Here is a 15,786-nt window from a genome sequence, read left to right as displayed (position 1 = left end):
TGACCCCCTGTCAGATATCAGAAAGGTGGAGTAGCAGTTAGAAGCTCCATTTAATAAGCAAAGCTGTTAGCGATATCAAAAATGACTTCAGTTATGTGGAGCCCAATTGACTCTGGGACTATGGTTAGGTTACTTAACCTCTGTGAATACTGGGCCTGTCATTTATGCTGTGCATGAAGTGATGTTGTATCTCTAGACACACATGAGTGTGCACACACACACACACACACAGAGGCACACCTGCCAGCTCTGGTGATGTTCAAGCGGGAAGCCGGGTGGAGACAGTGCCCTGGCTTCGTCATGTGGAGTCTAACCATGAACAAATTCAGTGATGGTCAGTGATGTGGAAGTTGGAAGATATACGGACTGGGAAAGCCAGTGTTGGAAGATGAACTAGGAACACTCAGTTGATTGGACCCAACTCCTCTGACCTGAGTCCTCTGAAAGTTTCAAGGCTTAGACAATTCGTCCATCAGCTGCAGCCCAACAAACGTGGGCCACCCCGGTAGATCATGACCCCAGAGGAAAGTTCTTTGTTAATGACCTCCACGTTGGTGAGCTCCACACAGAAGTCTTGCCTTCTCTGTTCTCTTTGCAAGTAGTTTAAAGACTGTTTGTTTCTCATTTGATGCTTTTAAAAAAAAATTAATCCTAAGGTTCTGTTATTTCCTCTTTTTTTTTTAATCCTGTGAATTCCTGTTCATTTTTACATATCTGAAAACTCTTAAAATGTAAATTAAAAATGTCCAAAATGGGTAGAGAGGATACAAATCTATACTTCACTACTTGAGCTGCCCGCCCCCCCTTCCCCCCGGCTCTTTTGGCTTTAGACTACTTTTCAGAGAGGGTCTAGTGCTTTTTGCCCACACCAGTCTTGGACATAAACATTTCAATTTGTAGTTTTTAGCACCATAACTTGGCTTTTTATATGTATCCCATGAACAGAGGCTCAGAAACCAGTAGATACTTTTTTTTTCTACAAAAGATACGACACATCACCTGTCAGTCTTACTCATCAGTTGTAGACTTTTAGATGATTCTCTGCATTATTAGTTGAAGAAATGAAATAGGAGGCTCCTTCTACTGGCCCTGAGATGGCATAAAGCTGCTTAGTATTCTGAGGGCTAGTGGTGAACGGAGGTGAATTAAGGCTACATCTTGAAGGGCTGAGGTAGGGAGGGAAAGAATTAGACTCAAAAAGGTGCTTGGAAGATCAATCTTAACAGTTGAAGGAAGGACATCAATAATGGAAGAGGGAACTTAAAAGTATCACTTTAGGACGGTTGAGAGATATCAGCCAAGAGCATGGTGGAACATGGAAGCTCAGCCAGCCCCTCCAGCGGAGTATATTATCAGAAGCCAGCTAACTACGCCAGGCTGGTCGTTAGACCTGGAGGAGTCAGGTCCTGCCTCCAATCTGTGCATCTAGACCAGGGTGGTAAACTGAGACTCGGCGGAGGGCAGACAAATGACTTCTTCATCTTTGCCAGTCCTGATTAAGGAAAGCTCCCCGCTGTCCTGCTGGGGCAGAATGCATCTGAGCTCTGCAGGAAGGTGCCGTGATTGATTAGCGATGTCTTCTAGGAGAGCAGGAGGTGTTGCTTGTGGCTCCCGTGCCAAGTCTTACGGTGGGACTCCAGGAGGCAGGAAGACATCTTCCCCTGTGGCGTGAAGGAGGGGGAGGGTGGGTACCCTTTGCTCCCGGGGAACCTAGCTACTCACCTTGGCACATAAATAGCTCGATGAATGAGTTTGACAGAATAATGTCATGTTGGGCATCTCAGGAATAACCTTCTAATTCGGTAGGAGATAGCGCTTGAGGTTCTAACCGGATTGGCACAACAGTTCACTCGTAGGAAGTTTCCCTTGTAATCTTGTTTCGGGAATGCTGTTTGCACGGGGCTGAGATCCGTGTGTGTTGTAGATGCGAGTGTGCATCGTGCGTGGGGTTAGCTCGGTTCTGTGTGTGTCAGGAGAGGTGGGTCACACGGGATGGGGGCTTGTGGGGGTCAGCGCTCGTACCTTCGGGACTGGTGTCAGACCACCAGGGGAAGGTCTTGGCTCTGCCTGCCGCCGCCGTCTCCTCCTGGCCTTCTTCTAAGCAGATGTGTCCTCAGAGAAGAGAGCCAGGAAGGGAGGAAGCCACAGCCATGGCCTGTTGGATAATGACCTTGCTCTAATCTGCCCTTTCATCATAAGAAGAACTATAGTAAATGTGAATAAAGTGAGTCAAATAAAAATGAATGGAAGAAATAGAAATGAACCTACCAGCCCGGCGTTGGGCTGTCGAGCCATTGAGAGTCTGGTTTTGCCAGCTTTGAAGTCAGCCTCTGACCTGAAACCTTGTTTTCTTACCTGCGCTCCACCGTCCTGGCCCAGAGACATGAGGGCTCATGGGTATCAAAGGGTTGGCACTGGATTTGAACATCACACTCCTACTTAAGAATCCATGCCCAGCCTGCCTCACAGAGAGCTGGATTTGCAGCTTTACCACACACTACCTGAAGGAACTTTGGCAATTCCAAGCTTCCCTGGGCCTTGGTCTCTTCACCTCTGAAGGCCATGAGATGCTCTAACGCCGTGCCTGGGAGACTAGATGACCCAGAAAGTGGGAGCACACTTTTCCTAGCATAAGGGATGGGAGGCTGTGGGTAGCTACAGAAGGAAAAGGAGGTATCAAAATGCATTGTGTGAAGTGACTAATTTTTTTCAAGCTGCCTTTATAAATCATATTCGGTATCACTCGTTGGGTTGAGGATGTAGCTCAGTGGTACAGCCTTTGCCTAGAATGTACTAATGACCTTGGTTCAGTTTCCAGCAACACATACACACATACACACACACACAAGCAAGCATGCACACATACACACAAGTACATACAACCATCCAAGCATAAACACTCCATGCATACACAAATACACACACACACACACACACACATACACCATGTGCAAATAAGGACCTTATTTTTTTAATCCAAAAAGTTTGGACTGTAATATGAGAATTGGATCCCACATTTTGAAGGGTCAAATTAGGAATCTTTATGAGAAAGCCAGCAACTAACAACAGAGACATGTCCCCCCAAACTTAATACTGTTAGGAAATGGAGCCATGAGGGTAGTAAAGAAAAGAGAAAAATAATCTCAACAAACCAGATCAGCTCTAATGGAGAGGGACACCATGGTGATCTGAGGAGAGTCAGGAGACCTGAGGCATTGGGCAAAATGGTGGCCAAGGTGGTTGGGACCTAAATAGAGTCGTGGTCAGCAGGCAGGTTCACAGGGAGTTTGAGAGTTCAAAGACTCTCGTGAGTTCATGGTACAGGTCTGGTAGGTCCAGGTGTTTTCCTCTGCTTCTATAATTCTGGCCCTCCCATCACCTGGGGGTGAAGCCAAGATGGTTCCAGTTAGACCGAGCATCTAACTGCTGTGATTTGCTGCCCCAGGTTTCCAGAACTGAAGAATTGGGCGGTGATGAGGGAGGTGTGGTGGGGAGGGTTCAGGCATCAAAGCTGGGACCTGGCCAATGGTAGACAAATGCTCTACCATTGAGCCATGCCTTTGGTTTGTATTTTGATCTTGAGCTGGGAGTCTCCCTGGACCTGGCCCAGACTAGCCTTGAACTCACAGTCCTCCATGCCTCTGCCTCTCCTGTACCTGAGACTGCAAATAGGAATTGCTGCCCTCAGCTTGGGCAGTTTGGGTAAGTGTTATACTAAAACCGGAGGGATGCCAGGCAACCCAGCATGGAAGCGACCCATCACTCTCAAGTATGGTGCTGGGGGACTGAGGAATGGGGCCCACCCCACCCAGGGTCCTCATCTCTGAAAGCCATGTTCCGTGCTTTCCCTCCAAATGTAGCATTCACCCCTGTGAATGTGTTGGGTGGAAATGGGTTTGGTTCCTCCTGGGGCCCGTCTTCCAGTGTGGAGCTGGGAGATTTGTCCTGGGTACAAATCCCTTAGGCATTCATATTCACTGGGTACCAGGGGGGATTGCTTTATCCTGCACAGAAGAAGTAGACACTTGTTTTGAAATAAGGATACTGTGTCTAATCGGCACCATCTTGGCCACATGGCGGCTGGCAGGAAATTGGATGCCATCTTGTCTTCATGGTGGAGGAAGAAGTTCCAACCCCTGAATTCCTGGAGGCAGGGGTGGGAATTGGACAATAGGTTACGGGACCTTCCAGTCCTGGGTTATGAACTCTCAAGCTCCTGTGATCCTGTCCCCTATCAGTACCCAATGTAGGCCAGCTCAGGCTTCATGTCTTCTGGCTCTCCTCCGGTCACCATGGCATTCCATTTCAGCTCTCCATTGGTTTGTTGGTATTGTTTTTTGCTCTTTCTTTCCTGCTCTCATGGCTCAGTTATCTAACAGCATTGTGTATTTGAGGCGCCGCAGGTCTTTGGGACAGGAGTCTACCTGCATCACCGGCTCTCCAATAAAGGCTCCCAATTCCACCTCTCAAAATGTAGCTTCTCCTGTACAACAGTTTCTAATGAGAAACCCGATTAAATCAGGTGCCTTGAATACTGAATGAATACCATCCAACTTTTGTACTTTTAGAATTCTCCTTTTCCAGGGCCTGCAGTTGGCAGGCGAAGCTGCACCTGAGGGTGATACCTGTCTGATAAGGGTTTCACTTCTCCATCTATGGGAAAAGGAGATGTGACGTTTTTTTTCAAGTGGGCCAGATGAGAAAAATGTGTGTGTGTCCTGGTCTGCATGAAGGTCTTCCAGCCCCTCTCCTCCCTGGTGCTTTCCACAAAAGGCCGTCTCATCTGAAATTCAAGGATAAAATGGCTTTTCATTTTGATTCCCATTTTCTGACATTGGTCCTCTGGAAGTTATTAGTATGGGAGAAAATTCTGCCTATTAGGTAGTCTCTGTCCTCTGCTGTCCCAGTGGCATCTCATTATCATTTAAACACGCCACCCACTGCTCCTTCTGAAACCTTCTGAATGGAGGGTCATTAGCGGATTTTTTCCCCCCTAAATTACGCTCAGTGGTTGTTAAAGCAGGATGGCCTTCAGTGAAGCTCTCCTCAAATCATGGAAGTGGGGATTTGAGATAATTATTTGGTTAATTCAGCCTCTGTTTATCCCCTCCATCTGAAATTAAACACAGTTTCTCTTTCCCCTTCCTTCCTGCCCTTCTTTCTCTCATGGATTATTTTGGCCAACCAACCTCCTTCCCCACCCCCCACTCCCCCCCCAAAAAAGTACTTACATTTTTAGGCTACCCACAGAGTATAGCAAGATATTAAATAACTCTGTAGAATGGCTAGCTATTTTTTTTTAATGGATATCCAACGCAGTCCAACTTGTAACGCTCCCTTTTATCGCAAGGGTGCATGTGTTGGGATTTGGGCCCGCCCGCCATATTTCTCAGTCATTTCAGGATATGTAGCTCTTCTCCATTTCTTAGGTGTAAGATTCCCTTTCTCAAGCAAGGATAATTCAGAAGCCAGGCTTTGTCTTCATTGCTGGGAATCACAGTTCTCCGGAGATGCTTCTCCTCACTGTGTCCCTCTGCTGGGAGTTCTCCCTCTCCCTGTTACACACCTGGGCAGTGCACACTTCATTCCCACCAAGCAGCCTCTTCTGGGCCCTGTCCCTGTGACTGTCCCTCTGCTGGTCAGCAGTTTCTTCACATCTACTTCTCATCCAGGCCCAGGCAGTGGTGACAGGGAAACTGGGGGCCTGCCTGGGCTGGCCACTGCTTGGCCTTAAGCAAACTTGCTCTTCAAGCCCTTCATCTCTAACATGAGAATGAGCCAAGTCAGCCTCTTGGGAAGGTAGCATGAGCTCCTAGAGTGGGTGAAAGCATCATTAGCATGTGAAGTGAGTAGAGGACCCGCTGTTGCCCTTCTTGTATCTTGGAGCTTAGAAAATGAGCAACAAGAGGAAGGCCGTGGAAGCAAAGTCTCCCTGTGACCCTTTCTTTCCTGTCCCTCATCGCTCATTCTTTCCTGTGGAAAGCTATAGAAACTAGAACTTCTCTTCCCCAAGGCTCTTAAGGACTACCCTCTTTCTCCCCCTCTCCCCCCCTCAAAGCTAGCCAAAGAAGCTAGAAGTATTAGAGCTAGCCATGAAGAAATCCTCTAATCTACCATATTGGATCTGGAGTCATAAGATTCTCCCCTCCCCCACCCCAATCCAGAAAGAGGCCAGCCCCACACATGGTATGACAGAGAGGCCGGGAAGGATTTGAGCAGATGGGTCTGGAGCTGCCTTGCTTCCTTTATCTGTTAGTGTCAGATCACCGCATTTTGTCCAATCACGGGTCTGTCCTTGCTTCATTGAACCTAAGCATGAAAATGGAGAGTTCACTCCGGGTCTTTGGGTCTTCGGTGTAGAGGCTCCTTTGTCAAATAAAAGTATGTTGAGATACATTTGTTACGGTCTGTTTCCCACTAATCTATCTCTTTCAGCAGACTCTAATATTTCAGAAAGCTTGAAGGTCTGTCGAGCCTGCAGAAGGAAAGTTTTAACTTCCTGACAGTTTATCCAGTCAAGCAGCTTTTTCCTTCCCTTGCTTATGTGCTGAGTCTCCACAGGCTGGGTCCTAGAGGTGGGCAGACTTTGGTGACCAAACCTTTGGTGCCTGGCCTTCAGGGAGCTTATATTGTGCGAGAAGAAGAGTCTGTCGTTATATGGCAAGAAAACAGAGAAGCCACATTTTGAGAGGTCACACCCAGAGTCTTTATTAGAAGGCCAGAGACTGCAGGCAGACTCTTGTTGCAGAGATCTGCAACCTTGCGAATACACTTCACACTGTCAGAAGACTGAACCATGGGAGCCGGAGAGGAAAGAAAGAACAGAAAAGCAATACCTACCGGCCAGATAAGCTCCCATGGAGAACTGAAGTGGGATACCGTGTTGACTGGGAGGCACGCCAGGAGACATGACATGGAGACATGAGGTGAGCTGGTCCAGGCCTAAATCGGGTCAGGTCAGGGGACAGGATCACAGGGAGCTGGAGAGTTCATGACTCAAGTTTGGCAGGTCTGATAACTTATTGTCCAAGTCCCTGCCCGCCTCTGACGCTAGGAATTCAGGCACACCCATCCCCTGGGAGGTGGGACTTCCTGCCTCTGCCATGATCACAAGATGACCTATGAAAGCAAGATGGAGCAGTTAAACCCAATAGACTATCATCCACCACATGGCCAAGACAGCGCTGGTTCGATTCAACATCCCTACTTCAGTATCCTCACCCATCAGCAAATGGCTAGTTATTATTGGAAGGAACAGTAATGCAGCTTCTGCGGGAGAAGAAATCCAGGGAGGGGTAAGAAATGGCCACGGAAAAGGTGTTCATTCATTTGAGTTATCTTTTTATTGTTATTATAAAGGTGATGTACGGAGGGGTGATAGTTACCCAAGTCAGGTAAAGCATACATCTCCTTTTGGACCATGTCACCCCTTCCCTCGCTCTCTCTCCCAGTTTTTCCCCTCCTATCCCCACCTACAAGTTGAAGAGTTCATTTTCCACACAGAGAACAGGTATTTTGAAAGTGCTTTTGTCTCAAAGCCCTGATTCTCCACTTGGGTCCAGAAGGTAGCTACAATAAAAGCCTGGGCTGGGCACCAGTGGCTGACACCTGTAATCCTAGCTACTCTGGAGGCTGAGATCTGAGGATCGCAGTTCAAAGTCAGCCCCAAGCGGGAAAATCTCCATGAGATTCCTATCTCCAAGTAACCTCTCAAAAACCGGAAGCGGTACTGTGGCTTAAAGCGGTAGAGCACTAGCTTTGAGCAAAAGAGCTCAGGGACAGCACCTAGGCCCTAAGTTCAACCTCCATGACTGGCAAAAAAAATAAAAGAGCCTAGCATCTCTGCCTCCAACTTGTATCTATCTCCTTGTTCTCATCCTGGATCCTAGGCTTGTCAATCACCTGTGGAGCATCTTTCTAGAAACCAGTGCTACCCAGTCCTCCATCGTCCCCCTTTGAGGCTGAAGGTTCAGAGATCAGATGTGTGCTAGATATACCTCACCCTGGGCTGTTACAATGTCCAGCCGCAGAATGCCCAAAGGCATCCGGAAATCTCCAGACAACATTCCAAGCCTGCAAGTCACCTTGGATTCTAGAAACAGCAGGTCCCTTCAGGTAGATTGCTCCTGCAAGGAGGAGATAATCCTGCAAACAGGGACTAACATCTCTTGGGAATCCGATTGTCCCCTCAGGTGATAAGGACTTCAGTAGTCACCCACAGAAGCAGGACTGAGATAATGGCCACCCAGACCTCAGACTGGGTGGTTGGAACAAAACGGCTTACTTCTGCACATCCCCACCCTTGCCTGATCCTTCTTCTATTTAAGCCAAAAGCTTGTGTCAGTGCCAGGAGGCTGGGCTGGAATGCTCGGTCACCGTCTTCCCCAATGCGGCCATTGAGTTAGTCTCTTTTCCGGCCTTTGCTCTGGTTACCATTGCTTGTTGGCTCTGGGGGAAGTGTCAGCTGGACATGGTGGAGGCCTCGGGACTCTCAAGACAGGCAGAGGTGCTCTTTCAGCGTCTGCAGAGCTCCTTTGTGAGGGCGTGAGCCCGTGGCTGAGGTAACTTCCCGACGGGCTCGCCTTGCGACTGGCAAGATGAGTTACGGCAACAGCTGCGTCCTGCCCACGATAAAGTCTTTGCAAAGACACGACTTTAGCTGAATGACAGCGGATGACCTCCTGAACAGAACCTCAGAGACGTCTTGGGAAAAAGCCACGACATCTACGGAGACGCCGAAGTGCATCGGGAGGTGGTTGAGAGGTGGTTGAGAGGCGTGGTGGGTATGGAATGAACGTCCTAATGTGATCTTTGGGATCGGAGGGCAGGGCAAGGCAAAATGTAGCCACCACACCTTCAGAGCACCCAGGGATGCGTTTGGGGCTCAGACGACAGTGCCACCCCCCAAATACGATAAGCACTTTGTAGGAAAAGCACTTTAAACCCAGGTCTCTCTGAACCAGGTCTGAAACCCAGGTCTCTCTGAACCAACCTACCTCCCCTCTGCCCGCCATCTCCCATTCCTCTTTCTCCTCCAACACGCATGTTAGGATTTTTCTCTAATCTTCTCACATCTACCTAAAGGCTGTGCCCTCCAGGTGATGAGCTCTTGGGCAAAACTTTCGTAGCTGACATCGTCGCTAGAGCTTGAGACAAAAGCGTGTCCTGAGTCTGTTCTACTTGTAGTTGTACTTGGCTGGTGGCCTCCTCCCACTGCCCTGGGTCTCCCCCCACCCCACCCCCTCTCTCTCCCAGTGCCCATACCCTGGCTTGTAATGAGCTTGTATGCCTTTTCTCCTGTCAGTCTGCCTGTTGTCTGCTCTTCCCCGGATTCAATTATTGAAGCCTTCTAAGGCAGGTGACAAAAAGGTTTCTTCTGCCCGTACAGGTGAAAGCCTCATTGGATGCTTTCTGTCAACGAAGTGATGGGTCTTTTAAGGAGTCCCTAGAAGGAACAATCAAGTTATTTGGACTTTGAACTTCCTGGGCCACTATTTCCTAGAATGGTAGAGTGCTGGGTGGAAGGCTCTGGCTATTAAAGAGGAATCAGGTAATTCAGACAGTAGCTGGCAGGTGATTCAGGCAGTCACTGGTTCTGACTCTCCGCCCTCAGTGTGAGCGGGCTGTATTTGATCGGAGGTTTAGGCTCAATAGCGTGCTGGGTTTCGAAAGGTGGACTGACCAGCGGCATCTTCTCACATAGCCTGGGGGACCCTCATCAACTGTCCCTGCAAATTAATTACAGATGTCATAGAAGCTGCTCTTGCATACAGGTGGCCCAGGTGTCTGGGAGCAAAGCCTGTGCTAAACGTGTTGTGCGAGTTGAGTAAGGAGTCAGGAGTGGGCTGGGTTGAGGCTGCAGAGACTGAATGGTATCTCCTGAGCAAGGAGAAACCAAATGTCCCCGTCTATGAATAAATATTAGGTCCCCGTGTTCGCACACAAATTGATACAAATAATATCCTAAGATATATTCACAGTACACAATGTCAGCGTTCAGAGTCATCAGAATTGACAGTCGGCCAGTGGCGATGGCCCGGTCCATTCCTCTAACTAAACAGCAGTTGTTTGTTGAGAGAAGGAGTGAGCGCTGAATTAATGGGCCCTGAGCAGGTTCTTCGGTGACCTCCAACAACTCATTTGCTTTTGCAAAGCACACAGAAGCAAGACAGAAGCCGGCCTGCAGCCCAGCCCAGCCCAGACTCGGAATGAAAGGAAGGAGCTGGTGCCGGTGGCTCACGCCTGTCATCCTAGCTACTCAGAGGCCGAGATCTGAGGATCAGGGTTCAAAGCCAGCCTGGGCAGGAAAGCCCATGAGATGCTTATTCCAGTTAACCACCAGAAAACCAGAAGTGGTACAGTGGCTCAAGTGGTGCCATCTTTGAATGAAAAAGCTAAGGGACAGCACCCAGGCCCTGGGTTCAAGCCCCAGGTCCATCTCTCTCTCTCTCTCTCTCTCTCTCTCTCTCTCTCTCTCTGTCTCTCTCTGGCAGAACTGAACATCCTTATTTGAACTCCACTTGTAGACAGACTTAGAGCAGTCAGAATCAGGAAGACAGTGCCCTTCAGAGCTGCAGGCAGGTGAGATTGGCTCCTCCCTTCCCTTGCCCATACTGGAATGTGGAATTCACCATCTGATAAAGGAAACGGGTCGTGTGCTTCTGCCTAGAAGTTCTGTCAGATTAAAGCCGTGGAAGGCTGTGTTTACCAGTCACTCCGACTTCCCAAATTTTGATGATGGATGGAGGAAAAATTTTTTTTTAAGTCCTTACAGATCTTATACCGGTGTTGAACTAATCCACTTGGGAAACTGGGTGCGTAGAAATTATAGGGTTGTTTACACACAGAATTATATAATGAGGCGGGATTAAAGGCTTAAATTACTCAAAATCCCGTGAAGGAAATCCTTGGAGGATAGCTCCCTTTGTAATGCACCCCGGGGGTCCCAGTGGTCCCTGACTGCTTTGTACAGTCTAGTAAATATTAGCAGTGGGTTTGGGTTTGTTTTTTTTTTTGTTTTGTTTTGTTATTTGTGAACTCAGGGCCTGGGTGCTGTCCCTGAGCCTCTTTGTGCTCAAGGCTAGCGCCACTCTACCACTTGAGCCACAGCGGCACTCCTGGTTTTTGATTGCTCATTGGAGATCGAGAGTCTCACAGGGACCTTTCTGCCCAGTTTAGCTTGGAACCTCCATCCTCAGATCTCAGCCTCCCGAGTAGCAAGGATTACAGGCGTGAGCCATCGGTGCCCGGCAATATTAGCTATGTTTCAAATCCCCTAAATCCAGGCTGTGGAGAGCACAGGCCGAGGCCTTTGGTACAAGGGACGACAGGGAAGCAGGTCTGTTCTGGGCCTCTGGCCCCATCTGGCTGGGGGTGGCTGCCCCATCTACTACACAGAAGGGAACCATCAACTGGATCCCCAACCAAATAAATAGTTCAGGGGACCATGGAGATGTGAGAGGATGGACGTGTTATTTTCCCACATAGAATTATAGAATTCTTGTGGGGGACGCTGAGCAGAGAAGTACCTGTGATCAACTGAAGTGTGCCCCTCCTTCCTGAGAAAACCCGACAGGACTCTTGTTCCTAATTACCTTGGTCTGCTCAAACGTCTCTAGTCCTTAAAAGTCATGAATTTCTGGAGAGTTCTGCAGTTGATGTTGCATTACATGACTTTGAGGCAGCATAAACCAACGTGAAACATGGAGTTTTGTTGCTGATGTTTTTTGAAACAACAAAATGCAGTGCCGTGCGGAGTACACTGGATTTGGTTTTTGTCACGGCTTCATTTGTACCCCCCCCCCCCCCCCGGGTCTGGTGATTTGAAGTCAAGATCTTGGCTGGCTCATGACCGCTACCCTGCCACTGAAACCACGCCTCCAGCCCTGTTTTTTGCTTGTTAATTCGAGATGGGGTCTTGTAGACTTTTTTCTGATCGGCTGGCTTTGGGCTTCCATCCCCCGCATCTCATCCTCCTGAGTAGCCAGGATCACAGGCCTGAGTACCAGTGCCTGGTGTCCTGGCAGCTTTATAAACTCCTTCCCTGCCAACCCTCAGCATGGTTTTGTGTGCATTTGATGGGTATGGAGACACTGCCACAGGATGCCTACGTTAATGCTCATCCACAAAGCTCAGAAGTAGGCGGCATTTGTTCATTTTATGGCTGGATTCAATGAAAGCTCAGCGCATCCCAACGATACTGGCGAGGAAAGGATGCATTAGTTAGCAGATAGACGCATGGGGATTTGAACCAGGACCCAGAGAACTTAGAGACCGAGAGCTTGAATGGCTTCCTGCCCTGTGCCTCCCCTGCCAACTGATTGCTTGGTACCTGGTCCCTAGGAGGCAATGCCTGAGCATGAGTGCACCCAAGGGTGCTTGAGTCAAAGCAGAGGGAGAATGCACCCGGACCTCTCTTTCCCTCTCTCCTGTCACCTTTCAGCCATAGCATTTGCTTGTCAGAGCTTTGGGAAGAAAGCATTTTTGTGACATAAGGGTCTAACCGTCCTCATACCTTCTTCCCAGAGAGGCAAATTATATACACGGGAACCGCGTATTCTCTTTCTAAGCTTGTCCATAATAAATACACAACTGTGTGATCAGGAGAGTGAGTTCTATTCTTCTATGCTAGATAGCATTAATTAGCTCTAAGAATGCAAGGGAAGATAAGGATTATTAGCATTTCTCCCATCCTAGAAGAGGCTGGGTTGCTTGCATACCCGACCTTGTTTATTTTTACGACGTATCTGCAAGGCGTGGTGACTTCCCTTCTGCATTGGAGGAGTGCCAGTCAGGTTATGTAAGGTGTCCAAGCTAACCTGATTTGTGGGTGCTAGCCAGTGTTGGGATATGTGGCTGAATTTATCCCAACTTACTCCCTTTCCATCTGCCTTCTTCCCTGTCAGGCAAGGAGACGGCATAGAAGGAGCTGTAGGTTTTGCAGATAGAAACTATGAATGGTTTGGTAAGCTATTTTTCAGTCCCGTGAGTAATCAAAGCCACCGGACCCAGCCCTTCACGGGTTATTTCTCTCCTTCCCGCTTAGCTTCTTCTAACCTATTGTTCGTTCAGTTCTTCCTTCCTATGTGGATACAAAGGCTATTTAGGTTATTCCAGCTTTCCTTCCTCCATTGGGAAGCTCCTTGTACCTAAAAAGGACTAGGCATGAAAATAAATGCTCCATAGATAAGCTTGTGTAAATAACAAGATCATCAATGATCAAAGGGACTTATGGGGGCGAAAAAATCAACATGGAGTGTTGAGTGATGGGAGCTATTTGTGGTCAGTGTGCATGTTGATTCTGTCTTCCAAAGACTTTTGATGCTTAGAGAACAACAGAGAGATTTGTGAGCTGTGTGTGTGTGTGTAAGGGGAGATGGTGAGGAGCCACAAAATAAGTAACAATAACAACAACAAGAAAAATCTCCCAAAGCTGGGTGCCCATGGTAATCCTAGCTACTCAGGAGGCTGAGATGTGAGGATTGTGATCCAAAGCCAGCCTGGTCAGGAAAATCTGTGAAACTCTTCTCTCCAATTAATCACCAAAAATCCAGAAGTGGAGCTGTGGCTCAAAATGGTGGAACACTAGCCTGGAGCAAAAAAGCTCAGGGACAGCACCTGGACCCTGAGCTCAAGCCCCACAAATCTCTCTGTCTCTCTCTGTCTCTCTGTCTCTGTCTCTCTCTGTCTCTCTGTCTCTGTCTCTCTCTCTCTCTCTGTCTCTCTCACTTTGAGTGATTGGGGAAGTTACTTGTTAGTCATGGACATAATTCATGCCATGTAATGCGAAAAAATGGATGTCCCGAGTGTTTCCAGAAACAAAGCATTGTCATACTGAAAGGGTAAAACAGCTTCTGTGTTTATGCTGGTACTGGGGCTTGAGCTCAGAGCCTGGATTTGCTGTTCCTGAGTGTTTTCACTCAAGGCTGGCTCTCTACCACTTGAACCACAGCTCCATTTCTGGCTTTTTGGTAATTAATTGTAGATTAAAGTCTCATGGACCTTCCTGCACGGGCTGGCTTTGAACAGTGCCTATCCTAAGATCTCAGCCTCCTGACTAGCTAGGATTATAGGCGTGAGCGCTGACACTGGGCTTAACAGCTAGAAATTTCCAGCTCCATCCTTTAGCTCACACAGCTTTAAGTCATGCCTGCCTTGTTAATCTATTTAGTATTTTTAGACAATCATGGTCCAGCACAAAGCAATTTTTTTTAATACAATTTCATTCATGCTTGCAAACATAACATGCATCACAGGCAAAGCCAATCATAAGCTAAAAAGAGGAGGGGATGATTCAATGCAGGAATGTGGTTCATTTGCTTTGGGGTATGAGAAACAATTATTTCAATAGTCAGAGCTTCTCCAGGAAGTTGGGTGAATGTCTTTCTTGCCCTTCTAAAAGCTTTGCCTAAGTAACTTTTTCTTTTCTCCTTTTTCCTTTTCCTTTTTCTTTTTTTATAAAGAGGATTTCTCACTGAGCTGTAAATGCTTTTGAACAGGATGAAGGCTGCATTTGCCTTGTAGAAACAAACCTGGAAGCAGTATTTCCATTTTTCCCCACTTTCTAGAATGATCTTCTGCAGGGAGCAACAGAAGACAGAGAGGGTGGTAGGGCTGAGTGAGTTGCGATGAAGAAGCACTTGGATTTCAGCCGCTTTTGAGAACTTAATCTCCAGATAAACTTCCCCTCTGCTTTAAGGAAAGCTGTTCACTCATTTAGGTATTTACTTATTCCTCTGTTTGTTCTTGGAAGGAGCCCCAGCTCCTTTGCCATTCTCAATACACATTATTTATTTTTTTGAACTTCCTTTGTGCTTTCCTGACAAATAGAACGAGGCATTTATTTGGTTTCTCTAATAAGCTGCAGGAGGACTAAGGAACCTTGATGCTTACGAGGGTTTAGAGTTAGAGACAGGGCTTCAGGAGGCTTTGCTGGCTCCCAGGGGAACTGGGGAAGACGGGGCACTGGCAGCTCCATCGATGGTTCTGGGTTTCTGTCCCTAGAAGTCCCCTAAGGCTCCTTCCATCTCCTTTCACCCTTCCTACATTTCTGGAATGTTCCCATCTCCCCTGGCCTCAGGAAACCTCTGACCCTTCGTGTCTCTGTCAGCCTGGTGGTAGTGAACCTTCAGTGATTTGCAAATTGCCCGGCATGCAGGGGGAGATTCTGGGGTGGACGTCACCTCCTGTTTCTGATTAGAGATGGGACTGCGTGGTGTGCAGAACTCAGCAGGTGGGGAGGAAGGAGAGGAGGATCGACCTCTCCTCTGGGGAAAGCATCCTCCCCCCGCCCCCAATCCTCAGCCTGTGTCCCGGGATTGAGTGCTGCCGATTCTCTGCGCCTTGGATGCCGTGGGAAGAGAGTAGCACTTTCCCTCCTGAGCCCCCTGTAACCTCCATCAAATCAGGAGCAGAGCAAATCTAAATCGAGGGACCGTCTACAGAGACCCCAAGCTATGTCTTCTCATAACTGCCTGGGACTTCAAAATAAAGACAGCTGGAGAGCGGGTCCCGACCAGCACCAGCCTGAAGAGCCACCAACAGGATCCATGCTGCTCTGGACAGATTTCCCAGGACAGGAAGCAGGCAAGAGGCCAGGGACGCCGGCCCCAGCCCAGGCTTGGGTTCATGCTCCCCCGTCCCTGCTCATTAACCTGGGGGTGCATTCGCGTGAGGAATGTGAAGGAGAGGGAAGCCTCTCCCTAGAACAGATATTCTGCAGATTTAGACCTGTGAGCGAGGGTGCGGTCCAGGCATGGGCAGTCTAGATTGTCGGAGGATCGGAGG

The sequence above is a fragment of the Dipodomys spectabilis genome, unplaced genomic scaffold (genome assembly GCF_019054845.1).
Source record: "Dipodomys spectabilis isolate Male_0828 unplaced genomic scaffold, ASM1905484v1 ptg000231l, whole genome shotgun sequence".
NCBI lineage: Eukaryota > Metazoa > Chordata > Mammalia > Rodentia > Heteromyidae > Dipodomys > Dipodomys spectabilis.
This window is presented reverse-complemented; position numbering follows the sequence as displayed.